Below are 19,304 nucleotides of genomic sequence, written 5' to 3'. Positions count from 1 at the left end.
GGGAAAGATAATATATGGAAGATTGATCAGACTTTCACAAAAAACATGTATGCCTCCTCCACAGATAAGCCATCATCAGGCAGTTTGAGAAGGATCAAACACAGCTACAGCCCTTCTGCCATGAACCTTGGCAAAAGTCAGATCACAATACTTCTTTCTAAAGCAAAGTCTCTTTCCTTTACTTTCCACTGTTGTTTTATCCTCCTTTACCATGCTCTCTTTTATGGTCCTTTACTTTTCAACTAAAAATACTTCCTGTTCCAAGCAGAAGGACAAGACACAAGTCCCACCAGACCAGACACCAAGCCCAGAGTGTAGCAGTAGGGCACAGCAAGGGCAGTGCTGGAATGCTGGTGACTGGAACCACGGGCTCAGACTTGGACCAGAAATGCAGTGTGTCTCATCCCAGCCAGTGTTGAATCTTCACCTGGGCCCTTTGTGTTTTGGACAAATTTAGCTTCTTATGCTGATAGTGGTTATGAGACTGTGAGCAAAACCAAATAAGCAGCTATATGTTTTCCCTATTAATAAACCTGACTCTTCTTTCTTTTCTTCTTGCTATTCTGATGCCACCCAAATGCAGGCATGGTTATAAATCACAGGAAAATGTGCTATTAATCAAGGAGCAAGGTTGTTCTACATGAAGAATGGCCATTCACAGGTAGAGCAGCCTCTTGTTTTATTTGTAGCTGCTTCTTCATAAAGAGGGCAAGTGAAAGGAGAAACTCACAGCGGGTGAGTGCTAAATCCCAGCCCCAGACTTTTCTAGTTTTCTCTCTCTAGCACAGAAATGGAGATTACAGGAGCACTTTTCCATCAGTGATGGGTGTCACTGACCAGTAGCTCTTACATCTGAATAAGGGTAGAGGCGTACAGCGATTCACACTTACCTGGAAGGCCCTTTTACGTAGTCCTATTGACATAAAGGACTGGGGTTCATTCAAAAGCAAAGCTGTAAGTAAAGTAATCTCTGAAAAACAGAATTCTCTTCAACTCTTTAAATGCTTCCTATCCGTGTGTGCATTGCATGTGACTTTACATTTAATTGCAAGCACTTTTCTTTTTAAAATATGTTTTTCAAGAAAAACCATTAGCGGTAGTTTAGATCAGAACTTTGAAACTACCAAGGCATTTTAATGGCAAAGCCATTCTCTCCAACTTACTTTATATCACTCTCTAAAGTACACCTTTCCATTTTGTTGTCAATTATTCTGCTTCTTCGAAGATGAGTAAATGGCTTTGGTGCTTTATTCCTGAAGGCATTTATAAAACCTTTTCTGGTAACAAACAACAAAACAGGTATTTTCTGATGTCAGCAAATGCTTATACTTATGAAAGGCCTAGGAATATATTTTTCCAATTTTTAAAATTCAGATGCATTAAAAACTATAATATTACTTTTATTTCATAGAATTATTTCTACAATATCTAATGTTTAGATGTCTGTCAAACGACTGAAAGTTAATTTTTCATTTTTTGGTCGAGAAAGCATTTCATACTCAGTTCAAATATATACACATGGATGTGACATAATTTTTATATCAATCCTTGCAGCTGCTTCTGAAATACACCTTTTGTCTCCTCTCTTGACAAAGAAGCCAGAATATGGTTACATGATAAATTTTTCTGGCACTCACCTTTAAATCTTTCTGAGCAAATTTTAATAAAGCCATTTGTTATGAGGTAGTTTACTTTGCAAGAAATGTCATATCTAGCTGTATATCTTTCTGAGAGTGGCCAAAAAATCTGAAGCCTCATATGGATCTTTTAAAATAAACTCAGTGATAGTCTAATTCAATAAACATTTGGCCTGTAGTAATTTTTTTTTCCGCAGATTCTCTCTGCCACGGGAAGATTATATTCAGGAAACTGTTAAAATATTTCAAAGAATCCTTAAAAATATATTCATCTGTATTAACTGCATTAAGACAAGAAATGAGCTCATGGCAAGTGGCAAATTCACCATCCTCTACAATAAACAATTACAGGAGTGTGGAGAAAATCACATACCCTACAGCAAAGCAGGATATTAGATTTGCCTGGTTATAAGTAAGCCATCAGCTGGCTTATGGCTACACTATTTATGAGTTATGCTGTCTTTCAAGATACAGCTCACTTTTTGCTTAATGCCAAATGACACATTCAATTTAAATCAAGATATGGCAGAGAAAAACCCTGTCCCTAATAAGTGACTCAAGTATTTAATTTTATTTTTGGGCTTCTTATTCCGAGTATGGGGAATTTAAAGGCAGTTCAGTATCTTTCATTTCGTACATCTGAGATTTCTTTACTTAGGGTGCAGGAAAATCACATCATTTTAAATCTCTCAGGATGAACTATCAGATCTGCAAGCAGCCAAGGGAAGGATTTATTTGTAAAACCGGGATGATTATTGCTGATATCTGTGCTACAACTGTGGAAAAAGATTTAGGGATGTGCTCACTTGTAGCACTCTCATTACCTCTGTCTGTGTTCTCGGTCCACCAGCATGAAGGTTTGTCACCACCCCATCTAAAGAAGGACACTAGACCAGAAAAGAGGGATATCAAAAATAATCAAGGCTGCCTGGTTTAAAGGGAGGCTCTACAGATACAGACAGCTGAGCTCAGAGGGAAGATAGCAGAGGGGTATTTTAACAGAGGTCGGTAAGATCAAGAAGACGAGTATGAAGCTGCTTCTGTTTGCTGCTTTTCCTATCAGCGAGATGGAGGCATCCAGGGAAACGACAATGCAGCAAGTCCAAAAGAAATGAGAGGTACTCCTTGCATACAGCACAATGGGATATTACAAAAGCTGAAAAATAAGTGAATTTAAAAATGGATTAGCCAAATTTCTGGAGTCCAGGTTGCTCAGGTACTAGTAAACACACCGGCCTGGTTGTAACCCCTGATCTAGGCAGACCCTTTGCCAGAGACTGCCTGAGGTTGGGAAAATATCCAAGGGATGGGTCATTCACAACATGCTCTGTTTGTTAAATTCCCTCCCTGAGCGTCCGCAAGGGGATCCTGCTTTTATGTTTTGCTGTGCTCTGAATGTGCTCCAGGTGCTCTGCTGGGGCATAAACTGAGATATGCATCTGTCCTCCTTACACACACCTTTAGTGATTTCCATAATAAAAATATTCCTGAATCTGCTTTAGGGAAGCAACTGGGCCTACTTCTATGCAAATCATTCTCACACTGGTGTTTTTAGTTATTAAAACCGAAAATCCACTGAAATACACTGCCTATATGGGCCCAAGTGTCAAGAAACTGTCCAGGTGGCCTGTTGCTAAAATCACAGCTGTGCCAAACCAAACCTGAAGGATGCTGCAAGAAAAGCATCTCTGGATGAAATTGGTGACATTCAAGTGATCTGATGAAATTACCATAACACTCCCAATGAGCTTCAGCATACAAGTAAAAAGAAAAAAAAACAAGTAAGGAATACAAAAGAAAACATTTTCAGTTTTTTGTAGTCATTGAGGTTTGTCACACTTACATTTTAGATTCAAACTACATAATAGGCAGAAATCTTCCACTTTGTATCAAGACTGACTCAAAAACATCCAGATTTTTTTCTTTTTATAATGTTACAAATCTCTTTCAAAGTTTTAAGCACCGTGTGCCTATCAGCCATCTGCTAGTGTTGGATAGAATGAGTAGGCAAATATTTTTTTTAGTATATTAGATATTTTAGTACAAATTCAATTACTGGCTCTTTTTACCCAGGCGAAATAAAATCTCTTTGTAGTACTATGAAATATAGCCAGTTGCCATGGGTAATGAGGAAATACTTGCACTTAAGGGATTGTGACTCTATTCCATTATCTGCCAGAACAAAGCTCCTGTTAGTGCAAAGGAAGGAAATACACCAAAGAAAAGAAAAACAACAACAACAAAAGTCAGAGACAACCCCCCCCCAAAAAAAAAATACAGAAAGAAAGAAAGAAAAAAAACGAATTGCAAAACAAGACAGCAAAACTGGTTACAGTCTTAGAGCTGACAGCTTGCCTTAGAAGTGAAAGGAGATTCCAAACATTACCTTGAAGGAATAATACATGATTATAAACACATCAAAAGCACAATCTGCTGGAAAGGAGAGAACAAAGATAATCAAAAATAGTCCGAGAAATGCATTTTCTAAAAGCAACCATGAAATAAGTCCATTGGCAACCTATTCCAATATATCTAGCAGGCACTTAGCGGAGTACATTAGTGACAGAAACACATTCACAAAAGAATATAGGTAAGAAGAGGTCACACCTTAAATCAGTGCCAGTACATTGACTTCGGAGGAACATCACTGATATTTATCATGATGAGGGCTGACCCAGAAATGTTCAGTAATAGCATTCCCAGGAATCCTGACTCCATAAAAATGAAAAAGATCAGGTACTGCCTATAGACAATGTGTGTTCAAGAACACAGGGCACACAGAAACCACCCACCCCATCAGGCACATGCAGCGTGCACAGGGAGCACTGGCTCATGAGGATGTACGAACACAAAACATCCACTTGTGTGCATGGAACACATACAGGAGATGCAGCTCACACCATTGGATTCTGTGTGAAAAGTGGTAGCTGCACATGTGTGCTTCCAATTTTCTCCAATGTTTGCACTGACAGGCATTTTCCACACAGGACACATTCACTTTAAGCCTACTCACCTAACACTTGCTCCTTTCTGCTGCCTTTTGCAGATCTTCAGACACAGTACAGAGCCCCAAAGGGTTTTTTTTAACAGGAGGAATACTGTCAATATTTCATATAGGGAAAATGGATGTGACCAGCTATTTCCACTTCTGTACCCACAATGTCATCCTAGTGGTGTTATATTCCACCAGAACTCACCTTTTCCTTACATGCACCAAAGCAGCTTGAAAGCACAGGCTTTTTTTTAGCCACTGTTCCCTCAGCTCTTTCTGTACTTCTTCCAGGCAGGTCAGAAAGTCTCAGCCGCTAACAATTTCGTGCAAGCTGGTAGTCACCATATATTTTCTGTGACAAGAAAACTAAAAAGAAGACAGGATATCCATAACTGAGAGCTGCTCTCACTTGAAAGGCACTCCTCACTTGTGGTAAAACAGATATCGAGCAAATCTTGTGACAAAATTCATCTGTGTCACTTCTCTAATAAAAATACAACAGTTGCACAGTTCATTTTACAGTGCAATTGATAAATCGATCGAAACGTTTCCTGCAGAGCTAATAGTGCCAGACAGAACTTCTCCAAACTTTTCCAAGAGAAAGTGTTGATGCTACCCTATCTGCTCAAGGAGAGGACCAAACAAGTTTGCCAATAAACTTGGACAACCTAAAGAAAAATCGAGCAGCAGGCAAGATCCTTAAGGAAGCTTTAGCCAAGCTGATGCTTGCTGGACCTAATTAGAATCTGGGTCTAGTTCCTGGCTCTGCTGTAAACTTTCTTTGTGACCTTGGCTAAGCTCCCTCAGCAAGCTGTCTTCTCAGTTGGTAATGAGACACTGAAAGAGGAGGCTGAATGTCTGTTGTGACATGATCTTGCTTGCAAAACAGGGAAGAAGAATGAAAAAACATTTTCTGCCTGAAGTATCCAACTGTACCACGAACTATCCCTTGCAACGTGCAGCACAGAACACATGTTGAGGCTTTGATGCTGGTCACGGTCCACTGACTGTATTTTAATACAAACAATAATGAGCAAAAAACATTTTTCAAAGAGTCTTTTTCTGGCTGAGTATAAAAATTACAAATGCAGTAGACAAACCCTCAGTGTTCTTTAAACCTATCTATAAAATTACTTTGAAGTAGGAGAGAATGGTTTATTATTTCAAAGTGGTTCAGCCTTAAACACTGGGAAAATATTCCCCATATTTCCCCTCGTTCTCTATACAATGGCAACGAATGTCATAAATCTCATTTCAAATCTAGTGATTTGTACACATAAAAAGTGTTACGTTTATTCTGAAACCACAAAAGATTGCTCTGAATGGATCTCAGGCTAAATATATTTATATGCAGTGATAAAGCCTTATTCTACATTAGAATCACTCTGACAGTTTATGAATTCAAGGTTTCACCAATGTAAATAAAAGAAAGTCCTGTTATTATAAAAATGGAATTGAAAATAGAGCAATGATGGAATAAAACTTTGAGGTAAATTAAAGACTTGATAAAAGTCTTCCATCCTCAATGAAAGGTACAGTGACAGCAGTGAGATTGTACAGTCACTTCACGTGGCTGCATTTTCTAAGAAACTTTTAAAATGAAGTATCCTTTGAGAGTCACAGTCAAGCACACACACATAAGAAAAGATTATATTAAAGAGGAAGGTAACAGGATGTTGCTTTTCAGTATCACTGTTCATGGTTTTGCCTGTGCGATTCCTACTAAACAAAAGAGCCACACTGCTCAGATCTCTTTCAGTTCTGAAAGGTGCTGATGTGATCCCAACAAGCTCAGCTGACAATGGCAGCCTGCCAGGGATGCTTGGCCAGCAACAGAGCTCATGGTGGGAAGGGCTGTGAGATCTCAGCAGGCTGCCTTTCTCCTTCTCCCTTACCCCATCCCCTAAGCCCTGAAGTGCATAGGATAGAAAATCACACTAAGTCACACTGACACAGAGCCTGAAGCATTTCCAAGCAGCTCCTGCATGCAGCTTCGAGTTCCAACCCTTCCCAGGCACAACTCTTTTCTGCCCTGCGTGCCACAGCAACCTATTTCCACTTCCAGTGCTCTGATCCAGCCCCCATTCACTCCTGTGGCTGCATCTTCCCTGATAATGAGTCTTGCCTGATCCATTGCTGCATCTCCTCAGCTGGCCACCTCAGCTATTCTGGTACTCAGATACTTTCCCTCCCTCCCTCCCATTTTGCCCACTAGTCAGGTTTCACCTGTTTCTTCACTTCTCTCTGCCCTATCCAGCCTCATGATCTGGGCTGCTGTTCTAGCCCCCTCTTCAGCTGTGACCAATGCAAGATTTTTGGACTCCAGCTCTCCTTTCTTTCCCTCTCAGTAGAAATCCCCTTCCTACACACTTCTATTCCCACTGGAAAACTGTAAGTCCCCTAGACTTACACAGGACAGAGAAAAGATCACAGTGTTCCCCAGAGCTTGGGCTAATCCATATCTGGTCCTTCCCAAGAAACACATGCCTACACACAGAGAATAGGGGAAGGGAACTCTCTACTCCCAAACCTGGTATTTACTTCTTCTGCACTTTGGGAAGAGAAGAGATGGCACAATAGAAAACAGATTTCTTCTGGAAAATAAAAGAGCTAAAGACTTCAGAGTAGCAGGAAGCCCAGTGACTAATTCATTAATGCTCTGTGGTGCCCTTGTTCCAGGTGAATTCCCATGCTATGATTTGTCTGGCCTAGAGTTTTTTGGCCGTCAACTAGCCTTTAATAATTTATAAAAAATGAAACTCTAACAAGAAATAATGACCAGAATAATGAAAATCAGGTGACCACAGCCTGAACCAAGATCTCTTAAACCACATGCTGGTACCAACTGAACACATTCTTTTGAGGAATAAAAATTTTTCCTACTGAAAAAGCCAATGAAACCAACATGCTTTGGGAAAAAAATAAAAGACCCAGAACTGTCTGTGACACACAGGCCAGAGATGGAAAGAGGGAGCTGGACTTTCTTTTCTGTTACCTTTATAGCCACTGCACCATCTCCAGGCTGAGAGATTCAGGTAATGGAGCAGAGCATCAGAAATGTCTGTGAAAGGAGTCTGAAGAGACACATGAAGAGCAGAGAAGATAGTAGAGAAAGAGTAGGCAAGAAAAGTGGGTGGGAGAAAAGTCAAAACTGAAGACGAAGAACTGCAAGAACAATGCAAAAGTGGGCAGATAAAGGGAAATAGCAGAGGAGCAAGACAGAAAATCCATCTTGACAGAAACAAACATTCCTTATCAGTTATAGGAAAGTGGTACCTCTGAAAAATCCAATTTCAAATGTCAGAAAAGAAGTGATAGAGAAGGAATGAATCACCTGCATAGAGGTACAAGTTCCTTAATGACTGAAAATCAACACTGGGAGGCGCAGAGAAGTCGGAAGGACATGGGGTTTTGAAACGAAGATGGGGATAACATTAGGAATGGGAAAACTTTCATCATTTGAGGTAAGGTAGTGAGTAGACTGAGCAGCTCTGAAGCTCCTTTCACACCTCTCCAGGTCATGCAGCTGTAGTCTGTCAGCGACACAGGTATTTTCACATGCAAGAAACAGATTAGTGACCTCAGATTAACACTAGGTGAAGTCCCATCTTGCAGGTTTAGAAAAGCCAACATCTATTCCTTCTGTTGCTTCAGCAACCTGGCAATGTCATATTCCAGGGGATCTGGATTCAGCTTGTACCCTGCACCTGGCTCTGAAAGGAGAAAAACCTCCTAATTAGGCTCTAAATCAAGCCCTTAAAAAGGGTACTTAAGGGCTTCCCTAAGGCCAGGATTCCATGTCAATATTTTCATGTTATTTCTTGTGCACAATGAACTGTAGCAGTATAGAGAGTACACCACTACCTGAAATGGGATGAATATTAATAAGGAGGAGAGAAAAAGAAAGACAGTCTAACAATAGTCACTGAAATCCTTTGTTACGTGCACCCCAGGCAGGGAAAGCAGGCCTTCTCTGGTGAACTCTACATACAAGAAAAACAAATACCAGAAAATATCAGCACAGAGAATCAGTGGCATACAGTAACCATATATAGAACCATCAAATAATACATAGGAACTTAATACACAATTCATCCAATAACTGAGGTTGTGTTTTTGGGGATTTTTACAAAATAAATGAGGCTGCAATTTTATGTCTCATATTTGAATCTAGATGAGAAGAGGAAGGCATATTGAATGGAAATCACCCCTTACAGAATCAATCTGCATGAACATTTTAAGACAGCAGGTAACAGTTCCTTGGGACACAGATATACAGCTTCTCAACTAGCTATAAGACCAAAGTATCATCATGTAAGAGAAATGAAGGCTTTATACTCACTGCCTACACTTTGAAACTCATAACAACAACAGTGTGGAGTTTGCTTTTTTTTCCCCTCTTAAACTAGGGGTTTTTTTGGTTTTTTTTTTGGAAATATAGCAAAACACCAGAAAAATCTGAATGTGGCAGAAATCCATGTCACCACAGCATGGATTGCTGAATGGCAGCAAACTGGCCGCTCGCCGTTCAAAATAAATGCATGCACCATCTGCAAGATGCTGGAATATCCCTTCTGGCCTAATTTTTGGAAGATGCCTAAAAAAAGGGACAGCACAACTTGGAACAAACTCTTTGTCCTGTCTGAATGGGATTTTGCCTGTGGGGAAATTCTGTGCTCAGCAACACAAAAAACTTTTGGCTGCTCGACAGACACCAGCAAGGCAGTGTTACAAAGATGACAGCCAACTGTGCCCTTTAATTGCTAGGCCATCATGTAACACACTTTCTCTATGTTATTTAAAGCATACACAAAACACAACTAACACCGAGCTTTTCAAGATACTGATGAAATAGCATTTGTTCCTTTCAAAGCTTCTTTGACAAGACAGGAATACTTCGTGATGGCGAGGCTGTCACTATGGAATCATGGCTTTCCAGAAGTGTAAAACTCCCATTTCTGAAACTGCAGACCTGTCACATACCAGACTTGAAATTTCATGGCAATTTATGGATTTTTTTCCCTTTGTTTTAAGGAAAAGAGTTGTTTTTCTTCCTTTGCTGAATCCAACCTAAGATTTAAAAAAATTATGGTTTTCACTTCAGACCCGACATTCTGACTATTGTCGGTTTTAATGAAGAAAGAAGAGGTTTTTCTGCCAGACTGACAGGGGTTTATTATTTTCAGGGCTTTTAACTAGAAAGAAGAAAACCACTAAAACAAAGCAAATAATGTTTTAAGTTACCCAGATATGTAAATTGTTAGAATAAGCTTTTAAAAGTTGTCAATATCTCCATGGGTCAGACTGGAATAATCAGGTAATTTAAGCTGTGAACTGTCACCAGTTTGTAGGAATGTCTCCTACTCAAAATGACCATAGTGCTTGCAATTTTCCTTGCAGTGGGACTAAAGCTCTGCAGTGGCACTGGATCAATTTATATCAGTGAGAACGCTCGCTCTTACTGTGGATATAAACAGCTACCATTCATAAATTAGGGGAAGTGCCCACACTTGAAATGAGACAGAAGGCAGGGGTTGCTCTCAGGAAACACAGCCCCATCTAATACATTTGATGTCCTATTTTTCTGTCTCCACGTTTGCAAGCAAGTGGCAGGGACCATAAAAATGTCTGACAGATAACCAAAAGGGAATGTGGGCTTTGCTGAGTGTTATGACACAATAAACAGGTTATTTTAAAGCTGTAGTTTCAATATTAACTAAATAAACTTATTTAAAACACTTCCCATCACTGTTGGTAGCTCAATCTTCAGTCACCACATACCCTCATGATACCTCCAGGACACAGTACTGCTTGGTGGTTTACCAAACATCAGCCTGGTGAGGAATGCTTCATACTTCTATCAAAACTCTGTTTTACAAATAGCTTCCCACGTGAAGATGAGCAGACTGGGTGAGCCAAAGGAAGCACTGGCAAAGGAATTTCCTTCAAGAGGATACCAAAATAGAGCATGTGCATTTACCTTCTAATACATGTCCTTCCTACAGAACTCCAATGAGAGCTCCAGAGAAAAGGAAGGTCTCAACGACTTAGCATTGACACAGGACTCTGCACATCACAGCTAAGGGAAAAAGTCCTGCCTTGGCTCAGTCACCGTAGTAGAAGTTTCCAGTAACATGAAAGCAAGTGAGTAGCATCAAAGCTAGTGAGCTGTTTGGTGGAGAAACCACTTTGCTGCAGCAAGAGAATGAAGCCCTATGAACTTCTTAGCCCTGATGCTGCCTACAGCCTGAGATATTGGTTCTCTAAAGGAGCCTTGAACTCCTTACAAAGTCAAAGAAACTTGGCCAAAGAGCTACTACTGCTGCTACTTTGCCAATAACAATTTTCTAGTATGAGTGCAGTCCTGCAGTTCAGGTTTCCAAATCCCCCAATCAGTGAGTTTCTAAACAATACTATAATCCCCTGAGAGTGCCTGCAGGAACTGATATTTGAACACTTTGAAGCAGAAAATTTGTCTTTATCCACTTTCTAAAGCTTTCTGGTTAAAAAAAAAAAAAAAAAAGGTCTGGCAATCAGTGACTGAGGAAAGCATTTTGCCTCTGGCTAATCCAGTTTAGAGAAAAGATGGTCGCTTTGTGATCCCAGCTTCTTCCATGGATTTGTTACACTAGCCTTTCATTTTCTTCCACTTTGGCAGAGTGCAACTCCAGAATTATACTTCAGGCTACTGATAAAGTTAACTTCTCCCTCTTCTCATTGACTGATTGCTGTAGCAAATGGCCCTCTAATCATTTTAAAGACACCCCTTGTCATAGCAAATGCTTTCATAAAGAAATGTCCCAGGATCTTTTTCTACTGGGAAGTGAAATTATAACCTAGAGGGGTGATTAAATCTTCTCTCTTCCTAGATAGCTTAAGGTAATACCATAAAGAGATACCCTAAGCTAGATATCTGTTCAACCTTTCAGAGTAACCAAAGCAGCACTTATTTTACTTACCGGTTCCAGAAAAGTAACATATTTCTCTTAGGATGTCTCTGTGGATTTCTTGTTTTCATCACAATACTTGTCTGAAATTATTCTAGGGTACCACAAGCACATGACTGAGCACACAGAATTCCTGGGGATCGATTCAGAAGCTGTAACACAGGGCAGAATGACAGAGGGAGATTTAGCTCTTGTATAAATTAGTTGGCCTAGGCTCCTTCAGTAGGTACTGGAGACACAGGCATCTCATCCAGTCCTGTTTTAGGATGAACTTCCTTCTGGAAGAGTCTTGCTTGGTTTTACTCTTTTTTTGGCCCACAGAGGGCACATGGGGTTAGACAAAGCACACACCTCACAGAGCTAATCTTAAACTAGATAGATCTTCATTTTACAAACCCAGCTAGATTGCAGAGCCAGTGATTGGCTCAGCCAAGAAACAGCATTCCTTGGAGATGGAAGCAGAGATGAGCAGCACGAACCAGAGCAGCAAGGGCCCTTTGTATTCATTAAAAAGCTTTGTGTGTTTCAAAAACAGCAGTGGAACTTCAAAATGCTCTTCTTTCACTGGGCTCCTTTCTGAAGGGCTGTACTAACAGTACATCAGCTGGAACCGGACTTCAGTACTTCTACCGTCTGCTCTTTTAGTCTTAAGTCTATAAGGAGCTTGGTTTAAGAATCAAAATTGAAAATGTTTCTATCCCTGCATTCAGAGCAACTTTAAAGTAGAATAAGCATCTTCATAACAACATTTTACAGACAGTATTCAATGTGAATGTCAGGGACACTTTAAATGTCAGGGAGCAAAAATATAACAAACTCACGTTTACAGGGAGAGAAGGAAGTGTAGAGACACAAGATCAAAATCGGAGTCAGTTGGAATGGCACAGATATTGTTCAGAAAATGTCAACTATTTTTCTCAGGATATATTAAGTATGTAGAGTTTTTCTACTCATGGAGGGGTTGGTGGTTTTAGGGAGAGGAGTTGGGTTTGCTTTCCTCAAATTAGGAGTTTTCTTCATTCTGGAGTAGACAAAAACTGAAAGAGTTTGCAGTTATTGAAAACTGGAAACCCGAAAGGGTTACAAGAAAAGCATTTCCATGGTTTGACAGCTTGTCATTAAAACTTCTGTTTGTGGGGGGGGGAAGCCACTAAAACACCTTTATCAGAAATATGCAGAGCAACTTCAGAAGGGTAGAATAACACTTCTAACCTTAGTAAAAATAAAAACTTGAAAGTAATGATACTGAAAGACCTTGGATGGACAAAACCAAGAGCCTAGACAGAGAAATAACAGTGGGTTTGCAGTTGAAAGTATTGGCCTGAATTTCTCATGTGCTTCTCAGTGATGCATCTAGAAGGAGACAGAGCCAAAATGTGTTAATATGGGTTTATATCTGACACCTGGGAGAAGGCATGCTGCTGCCACAAATCTGTGCAGGCTATTAGATAGAGACAGGGAGAGAGTCTTCTCATGTACAAAAACAACTTCAGCCTTCTATTCAGGAAAAAAGAAAACACCAAATACTATCCATAAACCGCCAGAAGTTTAAATAAGAAGGAAAGATTTCTGTTGGGGGTGGGGAGGGAGTTAAGGAAGAAATAGAGAAAGAAAAATCAAGTTCAGTTTTTGGTTTGGGGGGATTTGTTGTAATAATTCCAAGGCTTCCTGCAATGGGCTTTATCAAAAGAGAAGATTTTAGCAGGAAATTTCCTACCAGCTGAAGTGTGATCAAAGATAAGCACCATTTTACAGATAAAGTCCACATTAACAAAACAGTTGGGAAAGATTGTGAAACCAGAGGCTGTGGACATGAGTGATGGGGGGAACTATTTTTGAACCCTCAAAGGGAAATAATGAGGAAAAGCTCTTTGATGAAATTGAGACAACCAAGGTAAAAGCTAAGTTCCAGGGAAAACATGTTGATAGTGAGCTGAGACACCATTGTTTTCTCCAGCTTGATAGCCCCAGATGAGCACACCTTGGCAATTTCCCAAAATCCACATTGAGAACATGATCTGCTAGCAGCTAGCAGGCTCAACTACACCTTTTAACCCGTTAAGAACTGCTGCAAGACCTCCAGCTAAGCTGTGGATGATCCATCATGTGGTGCACATAACATTAGAAAGAAAAGGACTTAGGAAGCACTATGGAGAGAACAATCCTACACTAGAGGGGTGAAGGATGGGGCAGTCAATAAATCCTTTTCCTCTGTAACTTCTGTAATTAAGCAGAACACATTGCTCATTCTTATGATTCAAACATAATCCTGCTGTTGTCTTGACTGTACAGGATTTGCAGATTCTAACTGTTTTAATGACAATGCACCAAAGAAAGCTTTTTCTCTGCTTTCACAGACAAATCCAGAATCCACATCAGGAGGGAGAGAATCCAGTGGTGTGTGAGGGATTTTGACCTTATAATTATCTTTCCAATTCTAGCATATTCCTTTATTTGAGTTTTAGCTAAACAGCTTTAAAGCCAGAGCTAATGTGGAGGGGAGGAAGGAGGGAGGTGGAGAAAAGGAAAAGAAAACACCACATTTTCAGCAGCAAAGAGACATGCAGGAAACTGCCTAATACCATGCAGCTTCACTGACTCCAATATTCACTTGCAGAGATGCATGCATCTATTAGAAAGTAGGGACAAAACCAGCCAACAGCAATAGTCTGCCTTTTGCTAATGAGTATTTACTAGTGCTGGCCTTTGCTAACAGATGTTCGAAGTATCCAAGCAAAGCCCTGAAAAGATACTTACCATCACATCAAGGGTTCTCCTGAACTCATTTTGTCTAAGTTTTCAACTCCTTTCCTCTTCTACCTATCTTTCAAATGAGCCAAGTAAACTTAAGCCTCTGTTGTTTTGAGGATTTTAATAGTCAGGCTTCCTAAGTCACATAGCTCTGGGATTCCCACAGCAGCAGCTTCCACCGAAGTCTGCCCAGCTCCATGAAGTGTTGCCTACTCTACATCATTGTAGCATCATTGACTGGGAATGGAGAGGAAGAAAAGGTCTTTCTTAGTCATGCTGAAGCATGAGAAATGCCAGAAACAGAGTGTGGTGGGTATGGGGGGGGTGTGTGTGTGTGACTGACCAAAAGCTGGTAAACACCAATGTGCTTTGACACCTTCTGCTGGTTCCTGCAGATCTCTCTCACTACAAAGACAGAAATTGTAAGGTCTGTTTACTGGGAATTGTGCCTATAGGATAGCCTGTCTTTGATAGAACCCATAATCCATGGTCAGAAGAGAAAATTGTGTTCATTCCTGTCTATATAGTGGAAGTATAGAAATAAGGGTTTTCCCTTATATTTTTCCTTCTTGCTGTACCACAGAGATGGCAAATTTTCTCCTTAGTGAGAGCCAAGAGTTCCTTCTACCACCTTTGGCCAACCATATTTCAATGCCCCTGATAGTATAGATCTGCTGCAGCCCAGAAAACTAAATGGTTACAGGCCATATACAATTGGATGGCAGGCTGCTCCTGGGGCACAGACCAGGAATTCTCCATCTTTGCTGATTTTTAAGGCAGCTGAGGACTTGCTGTAATGGAAAACACTGGTTTGCTTCTAAAAAGCATCAATAAAAAATGAAAGATTTGATATCTTTGAGAAAAGAGCACTCTCCACTTGCCACCACCAAGGCATTTGCTCACTGACATTCGGTTGTTTAGCAGTTGCACAAACATCTTAAGTAAAATGTATGGCATTATCTTCTCTTTTGAAAGTTGGCTTAATCTGATCAATAAACTATCACAGTTATGATTCACAGAAAAGAAATTTTCTTGAGGCAATATCACAAAGTGATCTTTTAAGATCTTACCCCAGATTCTCCATGACTGCATGTAAATGCAGACTGAAGGCAAATACTGATACCACTAAAATATTTTAGACTGTCAGTGATCCTTCCACTTGAAAGGTAAATACAGAGTTTCTGCTTTAAGAGTGCTTAAGTCTTATTAGGGAGCCTCCAACTTTAGGTAACTTGGCTTGAGTCAGCTGTAAGTGATTTTTGGAATCACTGAGGAAGTGGCAAATGGTGGAAGGAGAAACATGCTCCTGTTATGATGACTCTGCAGCAAACAGCCTATGAGGGAGAAATTCTTACTGCTCCAGTAAGGGTTTCCCTTGGGAGCATCGGTGCCCTCCAGCTTGACAGGGGCAGGCCTTTTGCCCCACTTCCACCACAAGCCAACACCCAGCAGTAACTTCCTGCAAAGACTGCTGAAATAACATTTGGGAGGCTCTGGAAAAATGCAGAGTTGAGAAAACACCTGTTTCTTGAGCACAGATAGTACTAAAAGGGAACTTGCATTTTTGTTTTTTTCCAATGGTTGAACAAAAAGCCTCCAAGTCCACTGCTCTGAGCCTCAGTACTAAAAGGGAACTTGCATTTTTGTTTTTTTTCCAATGGTTGCACAAAAAGCCTCCAAGTCCACTGCTCTGAGCCTGATTTTTCTGTTCCTCGGTGTAAACAGTGTAGTCTGCACGCAAGGCCACTGCAGGGATTCGTGTCATCTTCTGAAGACATCAAGGCAATTTAGGAGCTGAACCCCAAACTGCATCCTAAACTTGATTTTCCTTCTCTTGTGCTGGCTGCTGATTCCAGATCTCCACAGCCATACAAGGTAGTATCTCACCTGAAGCTTTTCCTGTGGGAGTGTCAGAGGACTACCCCTAGTACTCCCACCCAGCACTGCTTTTACCCATTTCCTCCCTCCCAACTCAAGAACTCTCATCAGGAGACAAGGGATTACAAACTCTCCATACCTGTAGTACCCTTGTTGTGTGTTGGCACAGCACCTACCACCTCAGATCTCAGCAGGTATTCTTTCATTATAACTATTACTCAAAGTTGGGCTGATAGACTGCAGAAAACTGAAAGCTACTTTCGCTTCACCTGAAAATATCCTAAACCCCATGCAAATGAGGGACAGATATATTTGTTTATCTACACAAGCAAGGACTTTAAATTCAAAGAAAGTGACAGTAATTCAGATAATACACAACCAGCATGCAAAATTATGTGTTGCATTACTGCCATTACTCTTTCACTAATCTGCGATATGCAGAAACTGTGAATTTAATGAGCTTCATAATTATTTTGTTCTCAAAATTCCTTCCTTTTTGGTAATGACATTATTTCAAATGATATTTTTTACACTATGTCCCTAGTCAATCATGTCAATTCCCTGAAAGATGTACCTCTAGTGAAATAGTAAAATCCAGAGAGAGGATGAGAAGTTGATTTATCTCAAGGACTTTGCACCTTAAATAGTCAGTAAAATATTAAACATCCCTATCAATAACAAGTGGACTGTATTATAAGCTTCCTCATAACTGGAGTTCTTAGGAACAAGTTGACATCTTCCTGAAAAGGTGTCAAGAATTTCATTTAATCCTTTTTATAGCAGTGACCATCAATCTATCTTAATGTTTATTGGAGAGAAAATAATTGTCTTTTCTTTTTGGCAATGGTATTTCATTATAGGCACTAGGATAAATAACTACAATTCAAAGCAAAATAAGATTAAAGTGTCCCTGTATTTTTTCCCCTTGGTGTCTTTTCTTCTTTGTGCTTAATTTCATGATGAAAAAAATTATAATTAAATTAAACTTGATTCTTATTTAAATGCACATCTGAAAGTGAAAGCAAAGAAATTACTTTCTTTTTCAAAGTTGTTATATCCCAATTGATCTTCCACACATTGGCATTATTATCTGATTGTGAAGATGTATGCATTTATGAAAAGCTAGAGCCATCTGTCTCAATTCTATGTAATTTCATTACATATTCATCATTTATCTAGTCTGAGTATGTGACATGAGACCCTACTGACTAGCAATTCTACACTTATTATCATTTCATACTGTGTTTGGATGGACACAAGGCTGTCGACTTCCATTAATCTACTTTTGATGTAAAAATCATCATTTTGGGATAAGCCTCAGAGCTCCTGCATAATCAGGCCACACTGCTGCGCAAATGTAGAGGCACTAACATTTTTATTAAAAAGCCTGCAGCATTTATTCCTGCTTGTCTTTCACAACATGCACATATCACCCTGCAAATGCGTCCAGGGAATGGAAGTGTAAATCCCAGCAGATTGGCACACCTGGATGTGCAGGCACACACTGCCCAAAGGTGACTGTCACTCTGCTAAGCATGAATGTGGACATGCACAGGAGTTAATGGCTGCAAGGAGAGATTTTCTAACTTCAGTCACAGTTGCTGGAAGGTCCAGCACAATTAGAGAATAGGGGCTGAATCAACCCATTGCAAAGCCAAAGGTGTTTAACTTCAGCCTGTTACAGTAAATTGAAACTGCTTGGTCGTTTTGGAACAGACTTTGAAGAACCTGTTGTCTGTGCAACAATATTTTGAAAGTTTGACAGCGTAACCAGCCATCCTCTTAACCTTTCTAGTCGCATAACACAAGCATTCCTTTTGCTCCATGTGTCCTTCAAAGGGCAGAGACATGCTGTGAGCCAGGCTCTCCCTGGGCACAAACAGCTGGCACTAGCTAATAGCCTGGATTCCACATGCTTCTGTGCTCATCTACTACGCTGTAACGAAGAGATGACAGAGATAACAAAGGCAGTTCATTATTCATGAACTTGGATTTTGAAAATTAGGTAAATTGATGCTAACCGCTGCACAGGCAATTATTTGTCTACTTCACGTGAACTTCCTTTGACTGTATCCAATTCCAGGTTGCCAACTATTTCTGTGAATGTTGTAGTGAGCAAGCTACCAGGCAAGAGTGTGTGCTTAAACATACAGCTATTGCAGAATACTTAAGTAGAATTTGGTTTTGTGAACATGAATATTCTCTGGAAATCTCATTTTAGAAAGAATCAGGCTCATCCTATCTGGAAACACAAAGATAGGCTATGATTTGTCTGTCAAAAGGATATATATCAAAACATATCTCAAACTGCACATTAGGCTCACTTGAAATTTATGAAGCTTCCACAGGGATGGTAGGAGACAAGATTTTATTCCCAATGGCTAACTATCAGCTCTGCTGCTTCTCAGAAATTGGTTTTCACTGCTGTTTTCCCATCAGTTAAATGGGGATGAGAGCACTCACCTTCATCTGCAAATTGCTCTGATTTCTACCAGACAAAAAAGTTCTGTATCACAAATCAACCGCAGTAACAGCCAGCTCAGTTACACAAGTGACAAAGACTGATTAACTCACGAGCAGGAAAAAAGGGCTGCAGTTGACAAATGCACCTTGCCACTAACCAGAGGTCTGCTTGAGCAGTTCGGTGCACTGAGAAGGAGCCTAAACTACCAGGACAGCTGTTGAACCCACTGGCCAAATACTCGTGCTGGGTGTCATACATGAAATCCCTATTTGTGCTTGGTCTTTGCATATTAAGTGCTTTAATTAATTAATTTTGAGTTAGTTATTTTTAAATTGAATGTTACAATTAACCCATCAGCCCAGGTACAAAAATCCAGTTCCATTATCAGTGTTTTCATTTGTTTAAAGTAGTTTATTAATAGAGTTGCACCCTTCCCAGTTAAAATTTTCCCAGTTAAAAATCACAAACTTGCCCCTTAAACTTCAAACCACTGGTACACCATAAGAGTTACCTTTCCTGTGTTTACTGTATACTTTTACAAGTGTTTTGAGGTGTGTTGGATGTATTTTAATACTTTTTGTAGGTGTTTCACTTGCATTTTGATTCCAAGGCCAAAACCCCCACCCAGTCTTAAT

The 19,304-nt window shown here is 40.0% G+C and overlaps 1 long non-coding RNA gene across 1 annotated transcript in view; it reads right to left on the bottom strand.

Moving 5' to 3' along the window:
- Positions 1-19,304, bottom strand: part of LOC108449107 — a 481,280-nt gene that overhangs the window by 430,067 nt on the left and 31,909 nt on the right. Inside the window, exon 2 of the long non-coding RNA XR_001865227.1 lies at positions 11,589-11,728. This is a non-coding gene — a long non-coding RNA (uncharacterized LOC108449107). The remainder of the gene's footprint in view (positions 1-11,588; positions 11,729-19,304) is intronic.

Source organism: Corvus brachyrhynchos, unplaced genomic scaffold (genome assembly GCF_000691975.1).
Source record: "Corvus brachyrhynchos isolate BGI_N302 unplaced genomic scaffold, ASM69197v1 scaffold229, whole genome shotgun sequence".
NCBI classification, from domain to species: domain Eukaryota; kingdom Metazoa; phylum Chordata; class Aves; order Passeriformes; family Corvidae; genus Corvus; species Corvus brachyrhynchos.
This window is presented reverse-complemented; position numbering and strand designations above follow the sequence as displayed.